Below are 27,189 nucleotides of genomic sequence, written 5' to 3' on the forward strand. Positions count from 1 at the left end.
CCTAACAAAAAAGAAGCAGACTTACAAATATAGATAATGAGCTAGTTGTTCCCAATGGGGAAAAGGAAGTGGGAGGAGAAATAAAGAAATAGGGAATGAAAGATATAAATTATTAGGATATAAAATAAGATACAAGGATATATTGTACAACACAGGGAATATAGCCAATATTTTATATGCTTCCCAGGTGGTGCACTGGTAAAGAATCCGCCTTCCAATGCAGAAGACCCAAGAGACCCAGGTCCTATCCCTGGGTAGGGAAGATCCTCTGGAGTACAAAATGGAAATCCACTCCAGTATTCTTGCCTGCAAAATTCCATGGACAGAGGAGCCTGGCAAGCTACAGTCCATGGGGTTTCAAAGAGTTGGGCATGACTGAGTGGCTAAGCACATATACACCAAAAAATGGAGGATAATCTCTAAAAATTGTGAATCATTATACTATGTACTTGTAACATATCATCAAGTATATTTAAATTAAATTTTTTTTTAATTAAAGATAAAGTACCTATGATACTGGGAGGGATTGGGGGCAGGAGGAGAAGGGGACGACAGAGGATGAGATGGCTGGATGGCATCACCGACTCGATGGACATGAGTCTGAGTGAACTCTGGGTGTTGGTGATGGACAGGGAGGCCTGGTGTGCTGCGATTCATGGGGTCACAAAGAGTCGGACACGACTGAGCAACTGAACTGAACTGAACTGAACCTCATGGCTTAAAATTATCATCATTTATTCTTGTTCACATGTCTGTGTGTTGGCTGCAGGATAGCTGGAATAGACTGAAAACAGCAGCATGACTTTGCTTGAGTCTGTGTACTTGGCCCTTCCTGATCCTCACTGTAGATTTGACTTGTGTCTGCTGCATGTTTGTTTATTCTGGAGTCTATAATTGGGGGGTAGCTACGTGGGACAAGTTTTCATACTTATGGCATAAATGTAAGATGACAAGTCCAAACACATGAGTACAGGTCTAGCCTCTCCTACTGTCACAGCTGCTAACTTCATTCGACCAAAAGCAAGACACATGGTTGAGCCTAAAGCTATGGCTCAGGGAAGCATACTCTCTATGAGTTCAAAACAAAACTCGCATGGACAAGCGTAACATCAGTGGCAGAGGTAAGTATCTTTTGAAAATGTGTGTAAAAAGGCGATTAAATACTTTTGAATAAAAATATGTTCTGATGTAGTACTCAGACTAAGCTGATAGGCAATTACCAAGGATGAGAAAATAGCTCACAGAATGAAGAGGAGGTCCACGCAGAGGCCATGACAAGACTAGTCCATACAGACTACTACTGCTTTCAGTTCAGTCGCTCTGTCGTGTCTGACTCTGCGACCCCATGAATCGCAGCACACCAGGCCTCCCTGTCCATCACCAACTCCCGGAGTTCACTCAGACTCACGTCCATTGAGTCAGTGATGCCATCCAGCCATCTCATCCTCTGTCGTCCCTTTCTCCTCCTGTCCCCAATCCCTCCCAGCATCAGAATCTTTTCCAATGAGTTAACTCTTCGCTTGAGGTGGCCAAAGTACTGGAGTTTGAGCTTTAGCATCATTCCTTCCAAAGAAATCCCAGGGCTGATCTCCTTCAGAATGGACTGGTTGGATCTCCTTGCAGTCCAAGGGACTCTCAAGAGTCTTCTCCAACACCACACTTCAAAAGCATCAATTCTTCGGTGCTCAGCCTTCTTCACAGTCCAACTCTCACATCCATACATGACCACAGGAAAAACCATAGCCTTGACTAGACGGACCTTTGTTGGCAAAGTAATGTCTCTGCTTTTTAATATGCTATCTAGGTTGGTCTAGCTTTCCTTCCAAGGAGTAAGCGTCTTTTAATTTCATGGCTGCAGTCACCATCTGCAGTGATTTTGGAGCCCAGAAAAATAAAGTCTGACACTGTTTCCACTGTTTCCCCATCTATTTCCCAGGAAATGATGGGACCAGATGCCATGATCTTCATTTTCTGAATGTTGAGCTTTAAGCCAACTTTTTCACTCTCCTCTTTCACTTTCATCAAGAGGCTTTTGAGTTCCTCTTCACTTTTTGCCATAAGGATGGTGTCATCTGCATATCTGAGGTTATTGATATTTCTCCCGGCAATCTTGATTCCAGGTTGTGCTTCTTCCAGCCCAGCGTTTCTCATGATGTACTCTGCATACAAGTTAAATAAGCAGAGTGACAATATACAGCCTTGACATACTCCTTTTCCTATTTGGAACCAGTCTGTTGTTCCATGTCCAGCATGTTGCTTCCTGACCTGCATATAGGTTTCTCAAGAGGCAGGTCAGGTGGTCTGGTATTCCCATCTCTTTCAGAATTTTCCACAGTTTATTGTGATCCACACAGTCAAAGGCTTTGGCATAGTCAATGAAGCAGAAATAGATGTTTTTCTGGAACTCCCTTGCTTTTTCCATGATCCAGCGGATGTTGGCAATTTGATCTCTAGTCATGATTAAAAAAATAATAAATCCTCAAATAGGCATATTAAAGAGCAAATACAGTGAGACTTCAATCAAGTAATCAAGTCTCTTAGAAGGCTGGAAGTAACAAGGTGTAATATTCTAGGAGAAAATTTACACATTGAGATAGAAAGGAACCAAGGACCAAAACCTGTGGGAATACTACATCTCAGCAGAGGCAGGAAAACCTGTCAAAAAGAGAGGAAACAGGAATTACAGGGAAAAGAGACCCAAAGAAAGCACTAACAGAGGAAAAAAACACCTTAGATATTTGAAGGATTTGTTGAAGGTTAAAGTGTTAAAGACTTTTGAAGGGCTCAAAAAGAATAAGAACTCAGTTAATGACATCCTTAGTAACTGAAAAGTAGGTTATTAATGTCCTTTAAGAAAACAGCTATGTAGCAAATTGGGGTCAGAAACAAAATTACAAAGCACAGGAGAGACTGTTGGAGTAGAAGTGAATGGTCATTGGTAATATCTTAGAGCATTTTCACTAGACATTTTCTTCTTTCTTCTCTTACACAAAATTCTGTATTTTGCTTTTCAAAACAATATAATAAGTAGATTCATGTCATAAAAATTTCTTTGATAATGCTACTTCTGTTTCCAATAATGGTATCTGTTTATACATGTGTCATAAGTCTCATTTAAGCATTTCCTATGGTAGAGCATTTAGGTTCTCCTCTTTGTAAGAAAAAGCATATAACATATTACTATGTATACTTTATTTAAAAGTAGCCAAATATTTCTGTAATTTCTTTAGGAAAGATCCCTGGAAAATAAATTATTTGATCTTCTTAAAGACTCAAGACAAATACTATAAAATTTCTGAGCCAATTTGTTTATATTAAAAAAATTCTTTTTCTGAACCAATTTAACCTCTCACCAGTAGAATGCTGCAAACACCATCATTATTAGGACCAAGCATTTTCAATTTAAAATGTTAGATTATTTGATATTTAAAAATCAAATTCATTTCTTGTAACTCATTTTTCTGGCATTTTATTTTTAAATTTCACCTAAGTATTTTTATTGGCTTTCAAAATTTTTTCTTTGTTGTCCAGTATTTTAAAATCACTTTTCATTGAAGAATATGACTTTTATCAATAATTTATGAGATAAATTATATAAATATTAAAGATATTCCCTGTTGTCATATTTCTTATACACCTTTGATCAACTACGGTCATCCATTGAGACGATGCCACCACTCATTTGCTCAAACAAGCATTTATTTCTTGTGTACAGTTCTGTAGATAGGCTGTTTCTCTGCTGGGTTCACCTGCAATTGGCTGGACTTGTTCCATGATGCAAGTTTATATACAACATCAGCTCCATTTGTCACTGCATCCTCTGTGGCCACACAGAACATTTTCTCATGCGATATGACTGTTCAGTTGTTCAGTCGTGTCTGACTCTTTGCGACCCCATGGACTGCAGCACACCAAACATCCCTGTCCTTCACCATCTCTTGGAGCTTGCTCACATTCATGTCCATTGAGTTGGTGATACCATCCAACCATCTTGTCCTCTGTTGTCCCCTTATCCTCCTGCCTTCAATCTTTTTCAGCATCAGGGTCTTCTCCAGTAAGTCAGTTCTTCGCATGAAGTGGCCAAAGTATTGGAGCTTCAGCTTCAGAATCAGTCCTCCCAATGAATATTCAGGGTTGATTTCCTTTAGGATGGGCTGGTTTGAGCCCCTTGTAGTCCAAGGGACTCTCAAGTGAAGAGTTGGAGAAGCTGGAGAAGAGTTGGAGAGTGTTGGAGAAGTCCAACACCACAGTTCAAAAGCATCAATTCTTCTGCACTCAGCCTTCATTATGGTCCAACTCTCACATCCATACATGACTACTGGAAAAGCCATAGCACTGGCTAGATGGAGCTTTGTCAGCAAAGTAATGTCTCTGCTTTTTAATATGCTGTCTGGGTTGGTCATAAATTTCCTTCCAAGGAGCAAGCATCTTTTAATTTCATGACTGCAATCACTATCTGCAGTGATTTTGGAGCCCAAGAATATAAAGTCTCTCACTGTTTCCATTATTTCCCCATCTATTTGCCATGAAGTGATGGGACCGGATGCCATGATCTTAGTTTTCTGAATGTTGAGCTTTAGGCCAACTTTTTCACTCTCCTCTTTCACTTTCATCAAGAGGCTTTTGAGTTCCTCTTCACTTTCTGCCATAAGGGTGGTGTCATCTGCATATCTGAGATTATTGCTATTTCTCCCGGCAATCTTGATTCCAGCTTGTGCTTCTTCCAGCCCAGCATTTCTCATGATGTACTCTGCATGTAAGTTAAATAAGCAGGGTGACAATATACAACCTTGATGCACTCCTTTTCCTATTTCAGGGACACCAAATGACATAATTGGTTAGTAACTTTAACACTGATCAAATGCATGATTCTGTTTGTCATTTTTATCCGCTGAACACATGATGATTTAAATTTTACTCAGTATAAGCATTTATTGTGGAATCTAAGATAATATGACCTACATGTTTATTTTTGATGACTTACCTGAATGCAAGAATAATGCTTGGCCATTCTGGAAAATAATTTCTTTCCAATATCAGGTTTATTACATGAGCAACTTGCAGAAACTGATCAATCCAATGGTGATGGAGTTTTCTAGAATATATTTGTGGTGTCTGTGCAGTTAAAGTGGGAGTGTGAGTGTGCTCAGTTGCTCAGTCGTGTCTGACTCTTTGTGACCCCATGGACGGTAGCCTGCCAGGCTCCTCTGTCCATGGGATTCTCCAGGCAAGAATACAGGAGTGTTTGCCATTTCCTCCTTCAGGGGATCTTCCCAACCCAGGGATTGAGCCTGCATCTCCTTTGTCTCCTGTATTGGCAGGCAGATTCTTTACCACTGAGCCACCTGGGAAGTCCCTTAAAGTGGGAAAACTCTACACTTTAGATGTCACAGGTAGTAGAAGAGACTTTCTGCAGCTCTGAAAATATAGTGCTTGGCTTTTGTTTCATTACCTGCAGGTCCACTCAACCCATATCAGCAGCAATCTAGCACCTGATGGAATTTGTTAACCAGTCGAAAATTAAACCACAAAGTAGAACATTGCATTAGGAGATCTTGGTTCATGGCAAAATTACTCCTTCTTTCACACAAAGGAAACTGGTGCCTGAAGTAGAAACTAAAAGTGAAAATTACCGTTTTTCTCTCTCAAAATAAAGAAGACATTTTTAACTAGTCCATACCACTTGTAAAGATGCCACAGCCAAAATCCTCCTTTAAAGGGTATATTAATTTTGACAGTCTTAACATTTGTATTTCAAATTAAGTGTCTGTGTGGGGCAATCTTACTCATATGTTGAAATGTTTCCTAAACATGAGGTGTGATTATATTTATTTGACATTTTCTCAGCAATATGCTTAACATATATACAAGTGAGAAAAAATTTTAAGTCAATTCACATAAGTTATATCAGTAATAAAATTTTTCCAACATTCAGCATATCTGGAGAGTATCAACTACAACATACTTTGTCAACTGAAATCATATATAAAGCTTAACCCATTGTAGTGATGCTATGCTATCTAAACATTTTGACTGTCATTTGTTTATACTAAATCAAATTTACTCTCTTAAAGCTGGGGAAGAAGCCCCTCTTCAATGGCTCAGCTTCGATTGTAGACCTTGTTTGGATCATTTTACTCTCTACACTCAGATTTCCAATTATTTAAATTAAATTTGAATTATTTAAAATGCTCAGAAATGTGTTCCTCTCAGATATCTCCTCTCATGTACAATGTTGAGACTGTCTGGTCCTTGATTGACACAGAAGAAACAAGAAGAGTTTAGACTCAGTGGTACCCTCTGTTGGAATTTTCTTGTATCCTGTTTAGTCCTGCTGTGGTTTCTTTCCTAAGATAGGACATTACTGGTTAATCGACTAAAATAACACAAATATTTCCTGCCCAGGTTTGATACAGTTAGATTCAAATTAGATATCTAAATATTGAGTGATCCATTAATACATGTTATGAGATCTTAAATGAGGGAGGGGCTTCTGTATCTTCTGCTGCAAATTGGATGACTGTGTCCCCTCATAATTCACATGTTGAAATCTAATCCCCTGACTTCCTTGGTAGTCCAGTGGTTAAAAATCCACCTGCCCAATCTGGGGACACAGGTTTGGTCCCTAGTCCAGGAAGATTCCATGTGCCACGGGAGACACCCTGTGCACCACAACTACTGAAGCCTGAATGCTCTAGAACCCATGCTCCACAACATGAGAAGCTACCACAAAGAGAAATCTATGCACCACCATGAAGCCAAGATTAAATAAATAAATACTAAAATTAAAAAAATTCTAATCCCCAATGTGGTGGTGTTAGGAGGTGGGACATTTGGCAGGTGATTAGGTCACGAGGGTGGAGCCCTCATGAAGTGTTGATGTCCTTAAAAAGGACACCCCAGAGTGATCCCTCACCTCTTCTGCCACATTGAGGACACTGAAAAAAATGGCTGCCTATAAACCAGGATGGAGGAGGGAAATGCTACCCACTACAGTATTCTGGCCTAAAGAATTCCGTGGACTGTATAGTCCATGGGGTCGCAAAGAGTTGGACAGGACTAAATGAACTTCACCTTCACTCTTCACTTTCATAAACCAGGAAGTGGACTTTCACCAGACACCAAATCTGCCAGCAGCTTGATCTTGGACTTCTCAGTCTTCAGAACTCTGAGAAATAAATTTTAATTGTTTATAAGTCATTGTTAACAAAACAATGGTGTTTTGTTACAACATTGCAATTGACCTAGGTCACTCTCTCAACATAAACCCCTATAACTCTGGTTGAAATACATTACAAAACCATTTCTGACATTATGTACCTGGCCTCAAAGTACAGTAATTTTTTACAAAACATTTAGCTATTTGGTTGCACTGGGCCTTAGTTATGGCATGTAAGATCTTTGACCTTCCTTGTAGCATGGAGGACATTTAGTTGCATTATGCAGGATCTTTTTTTTTTTTCAAGTTGTGGCATGTGATATCTAGTTCTCTGACCAGAAACTGAATCTGGGTCCCCTGCATTGGGAGTGTGAAGTCTTAGCCTCTGGACCACCAGGAAACTCCCTACAGTGATCTCCGAGAAAAGAAAAATATGAAAACGTAATCCCACACTTGTCTTGGCATTCAGACTGCAAGCCATTTCCGCACTATGGCATGGGGAAGTGGTACAGTGGTAAGAAGCAAAACAAAATGAAAGTTTTGCTAGCCTGAAAAGACAGAGCAAAGAATTCCTGGCTGTTGAATCAGATGAAATTTTGTGTGTCAGGATACTTGGAAGGAGAAAGTGCACAGAGAGGAATCCTGAAGTCTGCCCAGTGGTCCTTTGAGTCTTTAACTGGGACTGAGCTGTGAATGGGCTTCCCAGGTGGTGCTAGTGGTAAAGAACCTGCCTGCAAATGTAGGAGACTTAAGAGATGAGGGTGTGACCCCTGGATTAGGAAGATTCCTTGGAGGAGGAAATGGCAACCCACTCCAGTATTCTTGCCTGGAGAATTCCATGGAGAGAGGAGCCTGGCAGGCTACAGAACATGGGATTGCAAAGAGTTGGATGCAACTGAAGTGACTTAGCATGCTAGTATGCACCAGCTGTGCATGTGCCAAGCAAGACTATGTCATGCATAGCAGAGTGTGGCTCCAGGAATGAGAGCTGCACAGAAATAAAGAGATCACAAATCTCAAAGATATGGAAATTCCAGTTCAGCCAGAATGGAAAGAAATGATTATGCAACTTAGATATTAAGTATAGACCAAAGAAAAGTGATATTTTGGGATTAAGGAGTGTGCCCTAGGAAAAAGGACAAGCCCTAGGACAAAAGAAAAATCCAGTCCAGGTCTGCTTTAGCAAAGCATTGTCGTTGTTCAGTTGCTCAATTGTGTCCATCCTTTTTTGACCTCATGAACTGCAGCACTCCAGGCTTCCCTGCCCTTCACTGTCTCCCGGAGTCTGCTCAAACTCATGTCCATTGAGTCGGTGATATCATCCAACCATCTCATCCTCTGTTGTCCCCTTTTCCTTCTGCCTTCAATCTTTCCCATCATCAGGGTCTTTTCCAATGAGTCGGCTCTTTGCATCGGGTGGCCAAAGGATTGGAGCTTCAGTATCAGTCCTTCCAATAAATACTCAGGATTGATCTCCTTTAGGATTGACTGGATGGATCTCCTTGCTGTCCAAGGGACTCTCAAGAGTCTTCAGCACCACCGTTGGAAGGCATCAGTTCTTTGGTGCTCAGCCTTTTTTTATTGACGAGCACTCACAGCCATATATGACTACTGGAAAAACCATAGCTTTGACTATACAGACCTTTGTAGGCAAAGTAATGTCTCTGCTTTTTAGTATGTTGTCTAGGTTTGTCAATGCTTTTCTTCAAAGGAGCAAGCATCTGTTAATTTCCTGACTGCAGTCACTAGCAAAGCATCAGTTCAGTTCAGTCACTGATCGTGTCTGACTCTCTGTGACCCCATGGACTGCAGCACACCAGGCTTCCCTGTCCATCACCAACTCCTGGAGTTTACCCAAACTCATGTCCATTGAATCGGTGATGCCATCCAACGATCTCATCCTCTGTCGTCCCCTTCTCCTCCTACCCTCAATAGCATAATTCAATGCTAATAAGATCAAGAGGGTGTTCCAGTAATTTAATGGCTGTCCAAACAAAATTCAACAAACTTCAAAGAAAGACAACCTACTACACATACACTATAACAAAACATTCACAAAGTTTTGTATACAGAAAAAAAAAATTAGGCATGCAAACAGAAACCAGAAAACTTGACCAATGATCAAGAAAAAAAACAAAACAAAATAATAGAAACAGACCCTGAAACAACTGAGCTGTTGGAATTAGCAGTCTAGATGTTAAAATTCTTACTGTAATGTTATTCAAGAATTTAAAAGAAAGTATTAACATAAAGAAGGAATATAAAGGGAATATTTTGACAAGAGCTGTTGTTGTTCAGTCTCTAAGTTGTGTCAACTATTTGTGACCCCATAGACTGCAGACACTTCCCTGATAGCTCAGTTGGTAAAGAATCCACCTGCAATGCAGAAGACCCCTGTTGATTCCTGGGTTAGGAAGACCTGCTGGAGAAGGGACAGGCTACCCAGTCCAGTATTCTTGGGCTTCCCTTGTGGTTCAGCTGGTAAGGAACCCACCTGCGATGTGGGAGACCTGGGTTCAATCCCTGGGTTGGGAAGATTCCCTGGAGAAGGGAAAGGCTACCCACTCTAGTATTGTGGCCTAGAGAATTCCGTGGACTACATATAGTTCATGGGGTCACAAAGAGTCGGACATGACTGAGCGACTTTCACTTCACAGACTGCAGATGCCAGGCTTCTCTGTCCTTCACTATCTCCCAGAATTTGATCAGATTCATGTCCACTGAGTCAGTGATACTATCTAACAATCCCACCCTCTACCACCTCCTTCTCCTCTCTCCCTCAATCTTTCTCAGCACCCAGGTCTTTTCCAATGAGTCAGCTGTTCACATCAGGTGGCCAAAGTATTGGAGCTTCAGCTTTAGCATAAATCCTTCCAATGAATATTCAGGGTTGATTTACCTTAGGATTGACTGGTTTGATCTCCTTGCTATCCAAGGGACCCTCAAGAATCTTCTCCAGCATCACAGTTCAAAAGCATCAATTTTTTAGTGCTCAGCTTTCTTTATGGTCCAACTGTATATAGCTGTACATGACTAATGGAAAAGCCATAACTTTGACTAAATGGACCTTTGTCAACAATAGACTGAAATAGCACTAAGTCTAAAAATTAAAAAGGAACTAGAGGAGATTGAGTGGATTTTGGAAGTTCTTGTTCCAGGATAGTAGCAAGAGGAGCCCTGTGGACTCCCTACCCAGAAAAATCAAGCATAACTGGTAAAAATTATTAGAAGAACCAAACTGTTTAAAGTCTTGGGAAATTTGTCCTGAAGGAAATGAAAGAATATCAAGAATATATGCTTAAGCTATGCTGAACAGTGAGAGCATGTGCAATTTGAAATACAACCCCCTTTTCCTCACTTCTCCCAACTCAGCAAGATGGAAACTCCACTCCAGATGGGTGCAGAACACAGGGCTTCTTCTTCTTCTGGGCTCCTGTTGAAAGTTATAGTATGGTTATGGTCTGAATGTTTGTGTCCCACTGAAATTCATGTTAAGATTCTAACCCCCAAAGGTGATGGTAATTAAAAGTGAGACCTTTAGAAGGCACGAAAGTCATGAGGGTGAAATCCTCATGAATGGGATTACTACCTTAAGAGATTCCAGAAGGATCCATCATTCCCTTCCATCATGTGAGGATACATGAGAAGTCTGACATCTAGAAGAGAGCCTTTACCTGACCATGCTGAAACCCCGATCTCAAACTTCCAGCTTCTAGAACATGAAAGATAAATTTCTGTTTTTATAAACTATCCAATCTGTGGCATTTTATATAGAAACTAAAATGGACTAAAACAAGTATCTCCCTGGGATGGGCAGGCCCCTAGGATTTCTCATGACTTCCACGTATACCTTGTTGAAACCAAACTCCAGATGAGTCCAAACTGAAAGGAGATCCTTTCTTCCACCAACGTCTCACTGATAAGACAGAGGCTTAGCCTCAAGCTTAGATGCTGAGATGCAACCTCAAGCCTGGAATGCTGAGAACACTGAAAACCTAACTGTTTTTTTCCCCAGTTCATTTGGTGGGCAGAGTCCAGTGCCTAGAGAGGTAAGCCAAGAATACCAAAGGCTCCTCCACTCACCCAGCACCCTGCTTTTGATATGAGACTGTGAAGAACTGAGCAACTATCCCTGCCCCAGATCCAGAACCATGGTTCAGAAATTTGGCCCAAAAGAATCAAGAGACATAAAACAGAAAGCTTTGAAAAATCTCCCCAAATGAACTAAGCTTTTGGAAGAACAGAGTGTGAGCCTAAAAAGCCTAACAAGGCTTTCGAAAGCAATGGTGGTTTTGGTGCTAACCAATTAAGAGGAGGCAGGTAATTTTATGAAAAATACAAGCTAAACTACTGGCCATTTAGATTTCCAGTGAGGAGCAGTTAAAGAGACAATGAAGAAGAGCCTTATTAGGGTCAGAACAAACCTCAAACACTGACCTCAAAAACTACCCCCACAAAGCAGTCTGAATCTAATCAGATCAGTCTGTGGAGCAATGTATTCACCCGGGCATTGCTGAAATCAAAAGAGCCCCCATCTGGAACTTAGTAGCATGTGACATCTGGAAGCAATTAGGGAAAGAGAAAGTCAAAGAGAGCCTTGCTAAACCTACTGTCATCCCAGGTGACAGTGCATGCCCCAAAGCTGTGCTTTTTGAACAGTAACATCAGAAGCTTATACTGCAGAGCAAAGAGAATTCACTAACATAGTCCAGTCAATCAGTAACAAATATTAGTTTTAATAGTTTTCAGTAGATTCTGCAGGAATTTTTATCTAAAAGATAGGGCTTCTACAAAGAGATAGTTCTACTTTATACATAAGCATAAAAAGTAAAAAAGCATGCAATTATCTCAATAGAAGGAGGAAAAGATGATAAAATGAAACATCCATTCATGGGAAAATTTTAAAATGTAGGAGTAGACATAAAGTCCCACAATCTGATAAAGAGACCTATGAAAACCTACAACAAACATCATAATCAATGCTAAAATAGGAAACTCATTTCCCCTAATTTTAGGAACCAAGCCACCACAGTATAACCAAAAAAAGGTACAAGTGGGAAAAGAAAAATTGAAATCATTTTATTCACAGATGACTTGTTGGTTTGTGTGAAAGTCCTATGGGATCTAAAATTTTTACTACAAATAAAATTTGGCAAGGTGATAGCAGATTAATATACAAATATTAATTGTGTTACTATATACTAGCAAAATATAATTATAAAATTAAATTTTAAATGCTATTTAAAAGAGCATCAAAAAGATTTTCCAGGAGCACGAAGTGGAGTGTACAGTCTCCACAAATGGGTTTGTACAGACATAGCAAGATGTATTGCCACTTAACCTCAGCAGCAGCAGCAGGTGGGGTTTGAGAATTAAGTAGATGGGAGATCTACCAGTGTGCATCCAGCAAGGAAATCTTACTCCTGGAGTAGTCTCTGTGGGTCATATACTTGGAGGGCTTTTGGAACCCCAGCTTTCAGTCTGGCTCCATAAAAACACTCAGATTGCCCAGAAGTAAAAAAGACTGGAAATTACAAAGACTGTGCCTCCTTTGAGTTTGACTGTGAAGCTATTGGGCTCCTCTGGTGGCTCAGCAGTAAAGAATTCTCCTGCCATGCAGGAGATGCAGATTTGATCCCTGGGTTGGGAAGATCCCCCGGAGGAGGGCATGGCAACCCACTCCGGTACTCTTGCCTGGAGAATTCCTTGGACAGAGGAGCCTGATGGGCTACAGTCCAGAAGATTGCTAAGAGTCATATACAACTGAAGCTACTGAGCATGCACCCATGTGAAGATAATTGCCAGGACAGTGACTGAAACAACAAACAGCTACCATCTTGGCAAAGAACCTTCAAATGTATGTCATCTGAAAATTTTCTTTTCCTTTTCCTTTTCTTATGTTGTTGAATACTTTATGCACAAGGAAAATAACCATATTCCAAAGAGAGAGCAAGCAGCTGGATTGTTTAGCTTTTGTTATGGTTGCTATTCTTTCCTGTTATCTGCTTAATCGAACTTTGTGTCGTAGGAAAGGGCTTCCCCAGTGGCTGAGCCCGTTGGTTCAATCTCTGGATAGGGAAGATTCCCTAGAGGAGGGCGCTGCAACCCACTCCAGTATTCTTTCCTAGAGAATCCCATGGACAGGGGAGCCTGGCAGGCTACAGTCCACAGGGTTGCAAAGAGTCAGACACGACTGAAGTGACAGCATGGCACGTGGTGGGAAAAAGTACGTGTGGGGTGATGCACAATTGGGATGCATAGAGGAGGAGACACTGTAGCAACAGCTTCTGTGACCAGCCCTTTGGGCACTCACCCCTGTGTTCAATCACTGTTAATGACAACGTGACTTTATAACTGTATTAAATTAATGCTAATAATTTGGATATTTTATTTTGTTTCTGACTTCTAGGACAATGTTCGCCCTTAACCAAGCATATGCATTTTTTTCCTTTTTCTTTTTCTAGGTACAGCTGTAAAATATTTGGATATAGCAAATGTTTTATTATTCTTGCAGCCTTGATATTTAGGAAGAGTTGTAAAACATAAATTTTTGTGAGATTTCAAATATTAAGTTTAATTTGACAATGTTATTTATAGATTTAAAAGATGGGATTATTGCAAGTCTGTTTGGGGAAAAACTACTGTATAAAATAACATAGAATAAACATTTTTCATCAGTTTGGGAAGAACCCCTCCCAATTTAAAGCCCAGAATGTTCTATTTTAAGACATCATATACTACCAGCTGAATAGTATAAAAATAAGTGAATACTTAACAAAAACTCAAAAGGAAAAAGGAATTTTAAAAAAAGAAAATGTAAGAAGAAAACAGCTAACTTAGGAGCAAACCGTGATATTTCTTCACTGGTCTTATTGAAAGAGGGAAAAAATATCTCAAGCACCAATCATCTGAACTCTGAGTTGTCAGGTTTTATCAAAAAAGAAAAAGCTGTTTTAGGTACTCTGACTCTCTGAAGATGATTCTGTACAGCCAAGGGCACACAACAGTTCACATCAACACTGATGGAGATGTGAAAATTGCCAAGGGGCTGCAACAGAGAGTGATGATAATATAGTTTTCAAACACCTCACATCTAATATAAAAGAGGAAATTGTTGTTGTTGCTTCATCACTAAGCTGTGTCTGACTCTTGTGACCCCAAGGACTGTAGCTTGCCAGGCTCCTTTGTCCATGGGATTTCCTGACAAGAATACTGGAGTGGGTTGCCACTCCCTCCTCCGGAGGATCTTCTCCACCTAGGGATCAAACCTATTTCTGCTGAATTGGCAGGTGGATTCTTCATCCCTGAGCCACCAGGGAAGCTCCAAAGAGGAATTACCAGGGATACAATCACCATACACATTCTGGAGCATGAAAAATGAATATTAGGCCATCAGAATAAATGACACACATTCTGAACATATTATGTATTTTTTTCTGAAAATGTGATTGTTGTTCAGTCTCTCAGTCATGTCTGACCCTGCAACCCCATGGACGGCAGCATGCCAGAGTTCCCTGTCTTTCATCATCTCCTGGAGCTTGCTCAGACTCATGTCCATTGAGTTGATGATGCTGTCCAACCAGCTCCTCCTCTGTCATCCCCTTCTCCTGCTTTCAATCTTTCCCAGCATCAGAGTCTTTTCTAATGAGTCAGCTCTTCATATCAGATGACCAAAGTATTGAAGCTTCAGCTTCAGCATCAGTCCTTCAATGAATATTTAGGATTGATTTCCTTTAAGATTGACTGGGTTGATCTTTCAGTCCAAGGGACTCTCAAGAGTCTTCTCCAGCACCACAGTTCAAAAACATCAATTCTTTGGTGCTAAGCTTTCTTTAGTCCGGCTCTCACATCCATACATGACTACTGGAAAAATCATAGTTTTCACTATATAGACCTTTGTTGGCAAAGTATTGTCTCTGCTTTTTAATATGCCATTTAGGTTGGTCGTAACTTTTCTTCAAATGAGCAAATTTCTTTTAATTTGATGGCTGCAATCACCATCTTCAGTGATTTTGGAGGCCAAGAAAATAGGTCTGTCATGGTTTCCATTGTTTCACATCTATTAGCCATGAAGTGATGGGACTGGATGCCATAATCTTCATTTTGTGAATATTTAATTTTAAGACAGGTTTTTCACTCTCCTCTTTCCCCTTCATCAAGAGACTCTTTAGTTCCTCTTCACTTTCTGCCACAAGGGTGGTGTCATCTGCATATCTGAGGTTATTGATATTTCTCCTGGCAATTTTGATTCCAGCTTGTGCTTCATCCAGCCTGGTATTTCACATGATGTACTCTGCATATAAGCAGGGTGATAATATACAGCCTTATGTACTCATTTCCCAATTTAGAACCAGTCCGTTGTTTCACGCCTGGAACATGTGATAATTAGGACTGATTCCTTACATTTTGATATGTGCAATGGAATGTGACCATTGGAAAGATTTGGGGAATAGAAATTTATTGTTGTTTTGAGTAAATAAGGGAAATTATAAGCAATTTTAACTTGCCTACCCTTGCTGAAATGCAAAGATGCATAACAAGCTCACAGTGGCTAGCCTCGTGCTGCCTCTTTGTTCTGTTGGTTTCTTCTAGTTTATTTTGCAGATCTTTCAGCTCTTCTTAGTTACTCCACTTAGATGGAAGTCATAATGTTAACTGTAGGCTTATGTACTAACCTGCAACCTCAGCTGTCACCACCAGTTCTTGTTGACATCTTTACATTATGGTTGACATCTCTAAACAGTGTACACTAATCCATTAAAGGCACTTTTCAAAGTTCAACCTCCAATGGTTAATTTGGAAAGCTAAATTAAGCTAGAGAGTAAAGAGGCATTTCAAACGTTATTGCAGATTTATTTATTGCATATGACTTATTTTTGCCAACAATGTCAATTTTTTGATGAGCTAGGATGGATCAATAAACATTGTTTCATAATGGTAGTTACTATCATTTTGTAATAGTTGCATCACTGTACAATTACATTCCAAGATTTAAACACTGTCCAGCAAATAATTTTCCTTTCTATAATTTGTCTGAATGCAAGTGGGACTTAGAAATCTTGAAATAAAATAATGGGATTTTGCCTCATCAATTAAAAAATATAGCAACAAAAATATAATACAAGAATGCCTTATTTGATTGTGCTTCACTTTATTGAGCTTTAAATGTACTACATTTTTTATAAATTGAAGGTTGTTGGCTTCCCAGGTGGCGCAGTGGTAAAGAATCTACCTGCCAATGCAGGAGATGCAAGAGACTCGGGTTTGATCTTTAAGTCAAGAAGATCCCCTAGAGTAAGAAATGGCAACCTACTCTAGTATTCTTGCCTGGAAAATTCCATGGACAGAGGAGCCTAGCCAGCTATAGTGCTTGGGGTCATAAAGAGTTGGACATGACTTAGCAACTGAGCACACACACACACATGCCATGCAAGTGTATTTGAGCCATTTTTCCAACACTGTTTTAAGTCATGGTATTACCGTTTTTTTTAAAGACATACACTACTGCATATATTTTAGACATATGCTACTGCATATGCTGGACTGGATGAAGCACAAGCTGGAGTCAAGATTGCTGGGAGAAATATCAGTAACCTCAGATATGCACATGACACCACCCTTATGGCAGAAAACGAAGAAAAACTAAAGGGCTTTTGATGAAAGTGAAAGAGGAGAGTGAAAAATCTGTCTTAAAATTCAACATTCTTAAAACAAAGATAATGGCATCTCATCCCATCACTTCATGGCAAATAGATGGGGAAACAACGGAAACAGTGAGAGACTTTATTTTCTTGGGCTCCAAAATCACTGCAGATGGTGACTGCAGCCATGAAATTAAAAGACAGTTGCTGCTTGGAAGCAAGAGTCTATGACCAACCTAGACAGCATATTAAAACACAGAGACATTGCTTTACCAACAAAGGTCCATCTAGTCAAAGCTATTGTTTTTCCAGTAATCATGTACTGATGTGAGTGTTGCACTATAAAGAAAGCTGAGCACCAAAGAATTTATGCTTTTGAAGGGTGGTGTTGGAGAATAATCTTGAGAGTTTCTTGGACTGCAAGGAGATCCAACCAGTCAAACCTAAAGGAAAGTAATCCTGAATATTCATTGGAAGGACTGATGCTAAAGCTGAAACTCCAAAACTTTGGCCACCTGATGCAAAGAACTGACTCATTTGAAAAGACACTGATGCTGGGGAAGATTGAAGGTGGGAGGAGAAGGGGATGACAGGATGAGATGGTTGGGTGGCATCACCGACTCAATGGACATGAGTTTGAGTAGACTCCGGGAGTAGGTGATGGACAGGGAGACCAGGCATGCTGCAGTCCATGGGGTTGCAAATAGTTAGACACAACTGAGTGGCTGAACTGAACTGCAGTGCACTGCACATTGAATAGAATTCAGTAGAGTGTAAACATGACCATTACATGCGCTAGGAAAGCAAAACATCGGTGTGACTCGTTTTACCACAATGTTTGCTGTCTTGTGATGGTCCGAAACCAAACCCACAGTATCTCCAAAAATATGCCTATTTTTAGGAAAAAATTTGCAAAAAATATGTATAATTATTTTCATGAAAATAAAACACCACTGAGAGAAAAGATTTAAATAAAAGAGCGTATCAAATCATGTTTGTAAGTTAGACAAAAATATTGTTTTCATGTCTTTTGACATTGATCTATAGATTCAATAAATTACATGGTACAATATGTCAAGTAGATTCCAACATTTATTTGGAAATGAAAAGGACCTAGAATAGCAAAAACGTTTCTTTAAAGAGAAAAACACAATTGAAAGACTTATGCCCACTTGATTTAAAGACTTACCATAAAGCTGCAAGAATCAAGACAGAAAGAGTTTAGCAAGACAATAGACAAATAGATCAACAGTACAAAACAGGGAGTCCAGAAATAGAGCAATCTGTGTTTATTGAACTGACTTTCAAGAATAATGTCAAACCTACTAATGGGGAATGAAAATCTTTTCAATAAATAATATTGCAGCACTTAGATGAATAAATGAAATAGCAATTAAGTCCTACCTCACACCATTGAAAATAGTCCTAAACTTTGAAGCAAAATCTATAAAATTTCTCAAAGCAAACATCAAATAATATCTTCATGATTTGGGGGCTAGACAGGATTCTTAGAGACACAACATGCATTAACCATACAATTTTCAAAAATGAATAAATTAGACTTCATCACAATTTAATATTTCACTCTTCAAGAAATACTAGGAAGATAATGAAAATATGTCCTTATTTTCTGGGTGGAAATTTTAGGTAGATAGATATTTCATCCCTCTCTCTGAAAGAGGGCTTGTATCCAGAATGTTTTAAAAAAACTCCTACAGCTTTAAAATAAAAAATCAAATACAGATATAGAATATCTATACCCATGGTAGAAGTACTATATAATTGCCACAATGGTGCTACTATAACATGTAGCAGGATGTTAACATGTAGCAAAAATACTAAACAGAGAGGCAGCTGAAAAGCCAGAGTGCTTCTGTAGCTGTTTGAATGCCTGAAGTTACCGGTACTTTCCTCCAATCATCTTTAAACTGTGAATGATGTCCCCAAGGATATTAAGAGTATCAGAGCACAAATATTTAGAAAATGAACCACAGTCCCTCCAACAAAATTCCAGATTAGCCAGGAATGAAAGGGTAGAAAGGCCTCTGAATGGAAAGCTGAGATAATCGTGTTCTGGGACTAGCAGCTCTACTATTCTAAATTCTGTGCAAATTCGACCAAACCATAGCCTCATTGAGTCTCATTTTCCTTTTGTGAAACATGAAATTTGGACAGTAAAATCCCTTATATTTCTTCCAAATCTAAAATCCTATGATTTATTCCTCTATTCACTCATTTCATATATTAGCCATTTATTGGTAACTACTAGCTATATTTGCTAAGCACCATTAATATGCAAATGAATAAAAGAATCACTACACATACTGAACTCAATCCTGTTGAAAAGACACCTATAAACCAACTAAAGACATTTACAGATGGCTAACAGAATTCAGATCCAAGGATTGCTCAAGCAGGATTTGAAAGTACTGGTGCGTCCAAGAGCAGCAAATGGTCCCACATGTAAGCGCTGTGGTGTGAGCCAGTCCATGGGTGATGGAGCATTGGTGGAAGAGAGTGATGGCCTGGAAGGGTGGGCTATGCCAAGGAGCTTGGGCTTTTTTCTTTAAAGTCTTTTGAGAATCTTCAACATTCCCTTTCCTCTTATTTTTTTTAAAACAAATATCTGTTTTGGAAAAAAAATTTTTATTAATATACTGAGTTGATCATAAATTACTTGGCAGTGGTTTAAAATGAATATATTCTTTAAAACACTATTTTTTTAAAAAGTTTCCATAATGAATCTACTGCATGTTGAGATATTTGGTTTCTATCCTGGAAATAATTTTTCCTTTCTTTTAAATCTGCAGGGTGTCACTCAAAAAACCCTGACACACCATTAGAAATACAAAGTTTTTCCAGGCAGTTTGATTAAAAGATGCGAAGGAGAGTCAGCTCATGCAACTAATATATATATATATATATATATATATATATATATATATATACACACACACACACACACATATAATCTTCTTTGCTGAAATTAACTATCCCTCTCATTTCCTTTCCCCTTTGTGATACAGAAGAATATGTACTTCAAGTTAGATAAAATAAATTTAAAATAAGAATGTTTTCAAAGCCATGTGCTTGGATCTGTCATAGTTTTCACACAATGAAACCTGCTGCTCTATTCCCATTTATGTTGGCAAACTCACAGTAAGTTATACTGGCAGAAACACCAGCAGGGTAACATTTTGGGAGGCCGACATAATAAATAGGAGTTGGCTGGATATTCAAGCAAACCAATTAAATCTATTTTGTTTTGCTTATAGCTGAACGACTTAAGCTATATTTCACAATATGCAGCACATGTAAATATACCATTTATGGGCTATCTTTGTATTGTAGGATAATGCTGCAGGTAAACACTTATTTAGGCCTGCATTTTGAAATATGTTTGGGAAGATATTTTCTTATTTTTAAATTGGAAGATAATTGCTTTACAATGTTGCATTAGTTTCTGCTGTAGAACCAAGTGAGTCAGAGAGAGAGAGAGATATATATATATCCCCTCCTTCTTGAGCCTCCCTCCAAGTCATCCCCATCCTACCCTTCTAGGTCACCACAGAGCACTGAACTGAGGTCCGTGTCTTATACAGCAGCTGGAACTAATTTCCAGTGTTCACCTTACATGGTCTCATAAAGTCTTCATAGAAGCCACTGGGCAAATACAGTAATAAAGATACAGTATATGAATTAGTCAGGATTTGGTCAGAAAAATAGAAACTATTGGTTGGTATTTTAAGCAAGAAAAGGTATAATACAGGGAATTTTGGTCTTACACAATTACTGCAAAGTCAAGGAAGCTAAAAAAAAGAGCATCAAACAATCCAAAAATAGAAGAACCCAAATAAATCCCCACCAATGATACATGCTGCCTAGAGCACTGCAGAAGGACACCTGAAAGTCACTGGCAAAACCCCCTTTCTGCCATCTGCAGATGCCCAGCTGCTCCTGGAGATAATGGCTTCTCTATATTTTCCACTTCCAAATCTCACACAAATGCCTTCCATTGGGAGAATTGAAACCAAATCCCTATTGGTCAGTAAATCTAGTTAACGTAGCTTCCAAACTGTCAAGCTCCATGTTACAAGACACAGTTTAAAAGAACAGGGATCTTACTATGTATCAAGACACAAGATCTAGTTGGTTCTCCATACATCTGTGTTTAAATTTACAAATAGCAACAATATTTTGCTTTCAACTGACCTACCACAATGTCTCTCGACCTAACAAAGATATACTTACTCTCTTCCTCAAAAGGCAAGGTATGAAAACTCATATGGCAGGGTAGCCATCTCTGGATGTTCATCCTTTTTTTGGCTCAGTTATAAGCCTTATGTGATAGAGATTTCAGGCTAAGTTAGAAGTTTAACCAGCACCAACACTCCTTATATAAACTAGTAGGAGAAGATGAAGGAGATAACCAGTTTGGCTAATATAAAATATACATAATATAGAAAACAAGAATATAAGCACCATTACTGCATCCCTTTTTGTAACTGATCGTAATGTTGTAATTGGTTTAGAACCTACATTTTCTGTTACCTATTTCATATTCACTTTATCCTTGGTCAACACTGAGGTGGATGTGGGATTTTGGTGGGCAGAATAACCCTAAACTTCATTCCTGAGTGATCCAATTACTAGTCGGGTAGTTGCGACTTTTCATTCAGTTCAGTTCAGTTCAGTTCAGTTGCTCAGTCGTGTCCAACTCTTTGCAATTCCATGAATTGCAGCATGCCAGGCCTCCCTGTCCATCCCCAACTCCCGGAGTTCACTCAAACTCACATCCATCGAGTCAGTGATATCATCCAGCCCTCTCATCCTCTGTTGTGGCCTTCTCCTCCTGCCCCCAATCCCTCCCAGCATCAGAGTCTTTTCCAAGGAGTCAACTCTTTGCATGAGGTGGCCGAAGTACTGGAGTTTCAGCTTTAGCATCATTTCTTCCAAAGAACACCCAGGGCTGATCTCCTTTAGAATGGACTGGTTGGATCTCTTTGCAGTCCAAGGGACTCTCAAGAGTATTCTCCAACACCACAGTTTGAAAGCATCAATTCTTCGACACTCAGCTTTCTTCACAGTCCAACTCTAGCATCCATACATGACCACTGGAAAAACCATAGCCTTGATTAGATGGCCATTTGTTGGCAAAGTAATGTCTCTGCTTTTCAATATGCTATCTAGGTTGGTCATAACTTCCCTTCCAAGGAGTAAGCGTCTTTTAATTTCATGGCTGCAGTCACCATCTGCAGTGATTTTGGAGCCCAAAAAAATAAAGTCTGACACTGTTTCCACTGTTTCCCCATCTATTTGCCATGAAGTGATGGGACCAGATGCCATGATCTTCATTTTCTGAATGTTGAGCTTTAAGCCAACTTTTTCACTCTCCTCTTTCACTTTCATCAAGAGGCTTTCATTAACACCTTTTAATATTGGAAGTCACACTCAGATAATCCTTATATTTTGTGCACATTATTTCATATCCAGTGCTCTCATCAGCTCTACTTCCCCTTCATAATCAGGATCAGTCATCTCAGTAAGTACGGTGTTTCTTTTTTATTGTTGTTGTTCTTATTTTGATGACATTGAATAAGTGAAGTCACTCAGTCATGTCTGACTCTTTGCGACCCCATGGACTGTAGCCCACCAGGCTCCTCCATCCATGGGATTCTCCAGGCAAGAATACTGGGGGGTGGGGTAGGGGGTGTTGCCATTTCCTTCTCCAGGGAATCTTCCCAACCCAGGGATCTAACCCAGGTCTCCCGCATTGCAGGCAGACACTTTAACCTCTGAGCCACCAGGGAATCCAAGTCCAATATGGCCAGGTTGCAATCTGAGCTTCAAATTGAATATGCTCCCTGGTAGACATTCTCATTTCTTGGGAATCAAGATCTCAGAATCTGCAGAGCCCAAGTTATGGGATCAGGAGGCATAACTTTTGACAGAAGTTTACTAAGTGAGAAGATTGAGGACAGTCATGCCTGCTTCGAACCCTTGTTTCTCAGACAAGTGATTTCCCACTAAAGGAGAAAGAGAACCATATCCTGTTCACAGGTATAGGCATTTGGCTTAAACTTCTGCAAACTATTGTCTGCCAGGCAGCACAAAACTGTGTCTTTCATAAGCTAGTCAATTTTCCTCTCAGGATGTTCTACTATTGTGAAGTTAATTCCTTGATCATGGGTGGTGAATGCATTAAAATGATAGTGAACAAAACATCATTAAATCTATAGATGGTAGTATAGACAGAAGCACTTAGAGCAGAGAGGCTAATCCATAGTAAGAGGGAAAGGCTATTCTAGTGAGGATACACCACAAAAGAGTTCCAGTGTAATTAACCTGATGTCCGATGGTTAGTTGCTCTGGAATATGGCGCTGTATCAGAAGTTCGGTGTTGGCCTCTGCTGTAGGCAGGTTGGCTGCTCAGCAATGACCATGGCCAGGCTCTCCTTGGTTAAGGAAGCCCCCGGTTTTTGATCCTACTCCTAACCTCAATCCTACTCCCATGTCTGTTTAGTTCATGGACCCGTAGAACAAGCACTTTAGTGGTGGGAAAAGATGCTGATTGACATTCACAGTGAGTCACCTTTTTAAAACTGAAGTATAATTGATTTACAATGTTCTGCAAATCTCTACTGTACAGCAAAGTGACTCAGCTATACACATATATACCTTCTTTTTAATGTTCTTTTCCATTAAGGTTTATCACTGGTTATTGAATATAGTTCCCTATGCTAAACTTTAGGGCCTTGTTGCTTATCTATTCTAAATTAATAACTTTTGATTAGCATTCCATGGAAGAGAAATATGTTCATACTTTCTGTGCTTTCTGATAGCTCCATCTTATACATTCTTTTCACCTTTCCTCTAGGATAATTCCTTCTAAACCCTTGACCATGTGGCCAAATTGTTAGGTACCACTCATGAACAGGGCTTTCCAGATGGCTCAGTGGTAAAGAATCCACCTGCCAATGCAGGAGACATCAGTTCAATATCTGCATTGGGAAGACACCCTGAAGAAGGAAAAGACAACCCATTCCAGTATCCTTGTCAAAAATTCCACAGACAGAGGAGCCTGGTGGGCTATAGTCCATGGGGTGGCAAAAAGTCAGACATGACTGAGTGACTGAACAACAACCACCCATGAATTAGTATAGATCTTTATCTCTGGTCACTCTCTTCTCTTGTGCAATGAAAAACAAGATGCTTAGAGTTCTTTGAAAGCACGTCTCTTCCCTTTCATCTTTCAGGGCATCCTCTGAGGGAGTTATGGATTTGCAGTGGTCCAAACATGACCAGTGCTAGGATATCCTGTGGAACCAGCTTAAGCCAAGAGCAATTCTTGTATTCCTCAACCAACTGGTTAGAGGAAATTCCCCATGAGGATGTACTGTGAGTTGAGGGAGAGGTAGCAATACATTAGGAATAGTTTCATGAGCATCGAAGTCATCAGCACATTAAAGAAACCCGACTTAAGACTTGTTTTGTATGTATGTCACTCTCAGTTGAAGAAAAGTGCTTCCATACTGGTCCATCATTCTGTGACTTGATGTTATTTCATGGTCATGTGATCATGAGGTGCCCATGATTGGGCAATATGAGGTCCCAGTAGCAAAACAGGAATTGTTTCTGAAAAGGAGAAAGCTGTGTGCAATAAGAGGTTTTGTTTTTGCTCTATAACTCTAGGAGTCTTCACACTGAATCTCTTAAGGGTGTGTGCCAGTGACTCCGAATAGCATTCCTGTTTGCAAAAGAGACAAGCCAAGCTGGATTGGATCTATGGGTCATAAACTGCAGTTGGCAGAGTTGCCTGGGCAGGTTGGAAGACTTGAGGAATGATTAAGAAATGAATCAGAGCAGCACACTCAAATATAGTGTATTCAATCCAAAGAAGCTCTCGAGTATTTTACCTCTTTCTTAGGGATAGGGAGTAAAGGCTCAGCACCTTCACAGTGAATTGACATCTCAGCCAGACCAGACTGCTTTGGCACTAGAAAACTCGCCAAGGTGAAAAGTCACTGTATTTTAATGGGATTATCCTTCATCATATGTCATACAAGGGTCTCAGCAAGCCATCTAAGGTACTGTCTAACTCCTGCTCATTCGATTTTATCAATATGGTGGACAACTTTAGCATTTTGTGGGACAGAATAACACAATGATTTTGTGGATTGGATTATGTCAAATAACTAGAAAGAGAACATAGCTCTGAGATCAGTTAAACTGCACTACTATTCCTAAAAGGTGAAAGTAAATTGTTTCTATTTTTCTTTTATGAATTAGTATATATAAAAGGGGGCTTCCTTGGTGGCTCAGTGGTGAAGAATCCACCTGCAACGCAGGAGACACAAGTTTGATCCTTGAATCAGGAAGATCTCCTGGAGAAGTAAATGGCAACCCACTCCAGTATTCTTGCCTGGAAAATCCCATGGACAGATGAGCCTAGAAGTCTATAGTCCTTGGGGTTGCAAGAGTCAGACAGGACTTAGCAGATAAACCACCACCACCATACATAAAAAGACATTTTCTAGAACAATAGCTGAATATCGGATTCTAGAAGTTGCTGCAATCAGAGTGACTATCAGCTTCCATTTACAATAATATTATTCCCCAAGATCCATCTGTCTTTTTCCATAGGCTACTTAGGGGAATTAAATAAAGAATGTAGTAAGACTCAACTCCCTGGTATCTTTCAGTGTTTCGATGGTGATATTAATCTCTGCAATCTCCCCAGGGATGTGTTATTGACTTTTGTTTACTTTTTGATAGTGGTTATAAGGCTGCCAACAGTCACTTCCTTCCACAATAGCCCAGTCTCCATGAGGGAATTTTGTCAATTACTAGCTATGTCTAAATCAAGTATGTATCTAGGAACAGGGAAAAGAACCTCAGTGGTTTTGCAGTTCTGCTGGGACCTCCATAAGTCTCCTCTCTGACAAATGCAACGAAGATGAATTTCAGTTTCCCATTTCATCTCAGGGCAATGGTCCAATAAATCTCTAAATGTCCAGGTAACTCCATGTTTCTAGGGCACAATCACTATATTAAAAAGCCACATGTCTCGAGAGGAAGGTTAGAAGGCAGATTTACTGTAAATGTATGTGGCAGTGTCACAGGATCTTCTCTCAAGAGCACACGGCCTTCTTTTAATCAGAGCACTCTTGGTCCTTAAATTGATTCAGGTTTACGAAATGAGTGAGGGTCGGGACACCATTTTCTATCGTGTTGAATCAAGACCTACGCTTTACTGGATTATTGGATTATACATTCTAAGTAATACTTTAGCTGTGTGCTCAGTCGCTCAGTTGTATCCAACTCTTCTGTGACCCCATGGACTGTAGCCCACCAGGCTCCTCTGTTCATGGGGATTCTTCGGGCAAGAATACTGGAGTGGGTTGCCATGCCCTTCTCTAGAGGATCTTCCCAACCCATAGATCGAACCCAGGTCTCCTGCATTGCAGGTGGATTCTTACCAGAGAAGCCCAAGAATACTGGAGTGGGTAGCCTATCCCTTCTCCAGGGGATCTTCCCCACCCAGGAATCAAACTGGGGTCTCCTGCATTGCAGATAGATTCTTTACCAGCTGAGCTTGCAAGGAAGCCCCAGTTCACTCAGAACTGGTTAATACTTTAGCAGGTTTCCTATTTTTTATATGCCTTACAGTCAACATAATCAATTAGCCATTGCCAAAAAACAGTTGCTAACCAAACTATTCTGATTACCACCCCAATTTTGCAGCTTATTTCAGTATCTGTCCCCACTTGTTTCTGGGCTTGATTATAGCCAATAACTTCTGCTACTTTGGGATGTTCTTTTCTTTTTTTTTTTTACGCATGACATCATTCCCTCGATAATATCTCCCAACATCACCCCTGACTTGAACAGAGTAGTCACTAAAAGCCTTAGGGATGTTTTGTTCTTTTTTACAAAGTCTTAGAAAAGAATTATGTTCTGGATCCTCATGGGACACATGGGAAGAGAGCTAATGAGTTGATTGCACATGATAAATTCATTCCAACATCCCTAACCTTCTTAAGCGTTTGGATTCCTCCTTTCCATTGTGTAGCATTTTGATATCTCAGCCTTATTTACTGGAGGACAACTTTTAAGTTTAGGTTTCAACCAAAAAGTGAAACTGTAGGAGTCATTCCTATCTATTTGAAACATATATGAAACGTGTGTGCAAGAAATGTCAATAAATTTGACTATTTCAATGCTGTGCTCCTTAATCCCTGGTCTTAACTGCTTCTTACTGGCTTCCCAGGTTGTGCTAGTGGTAAAGAACCTGCCTGCCAATGCTGCTGCTGCTGCTGCTAACTCAATTCAGTCGTGTCCACTCTGTGCGACCCCAGAGACGGCAGCCCACCAGGCTCCCCCGTCCCT

This window comes from Bubalus kerabau, chromosome 18 (assembly GCF_029407905.1).
Source record: "Bubalus kerabau isolate K-KA32 ecotype Philippines breed swamp buffalo chromosome 18, PCC_UOA_SB_1v2, whole genome shotgun sequence".
Classification (NCBI taxonomy): Eukaryota; Metazoa; Chordata; class Mammalia; order Artiodactyla; family Bovidae; genus Bubalus; species Bubalus kerabau.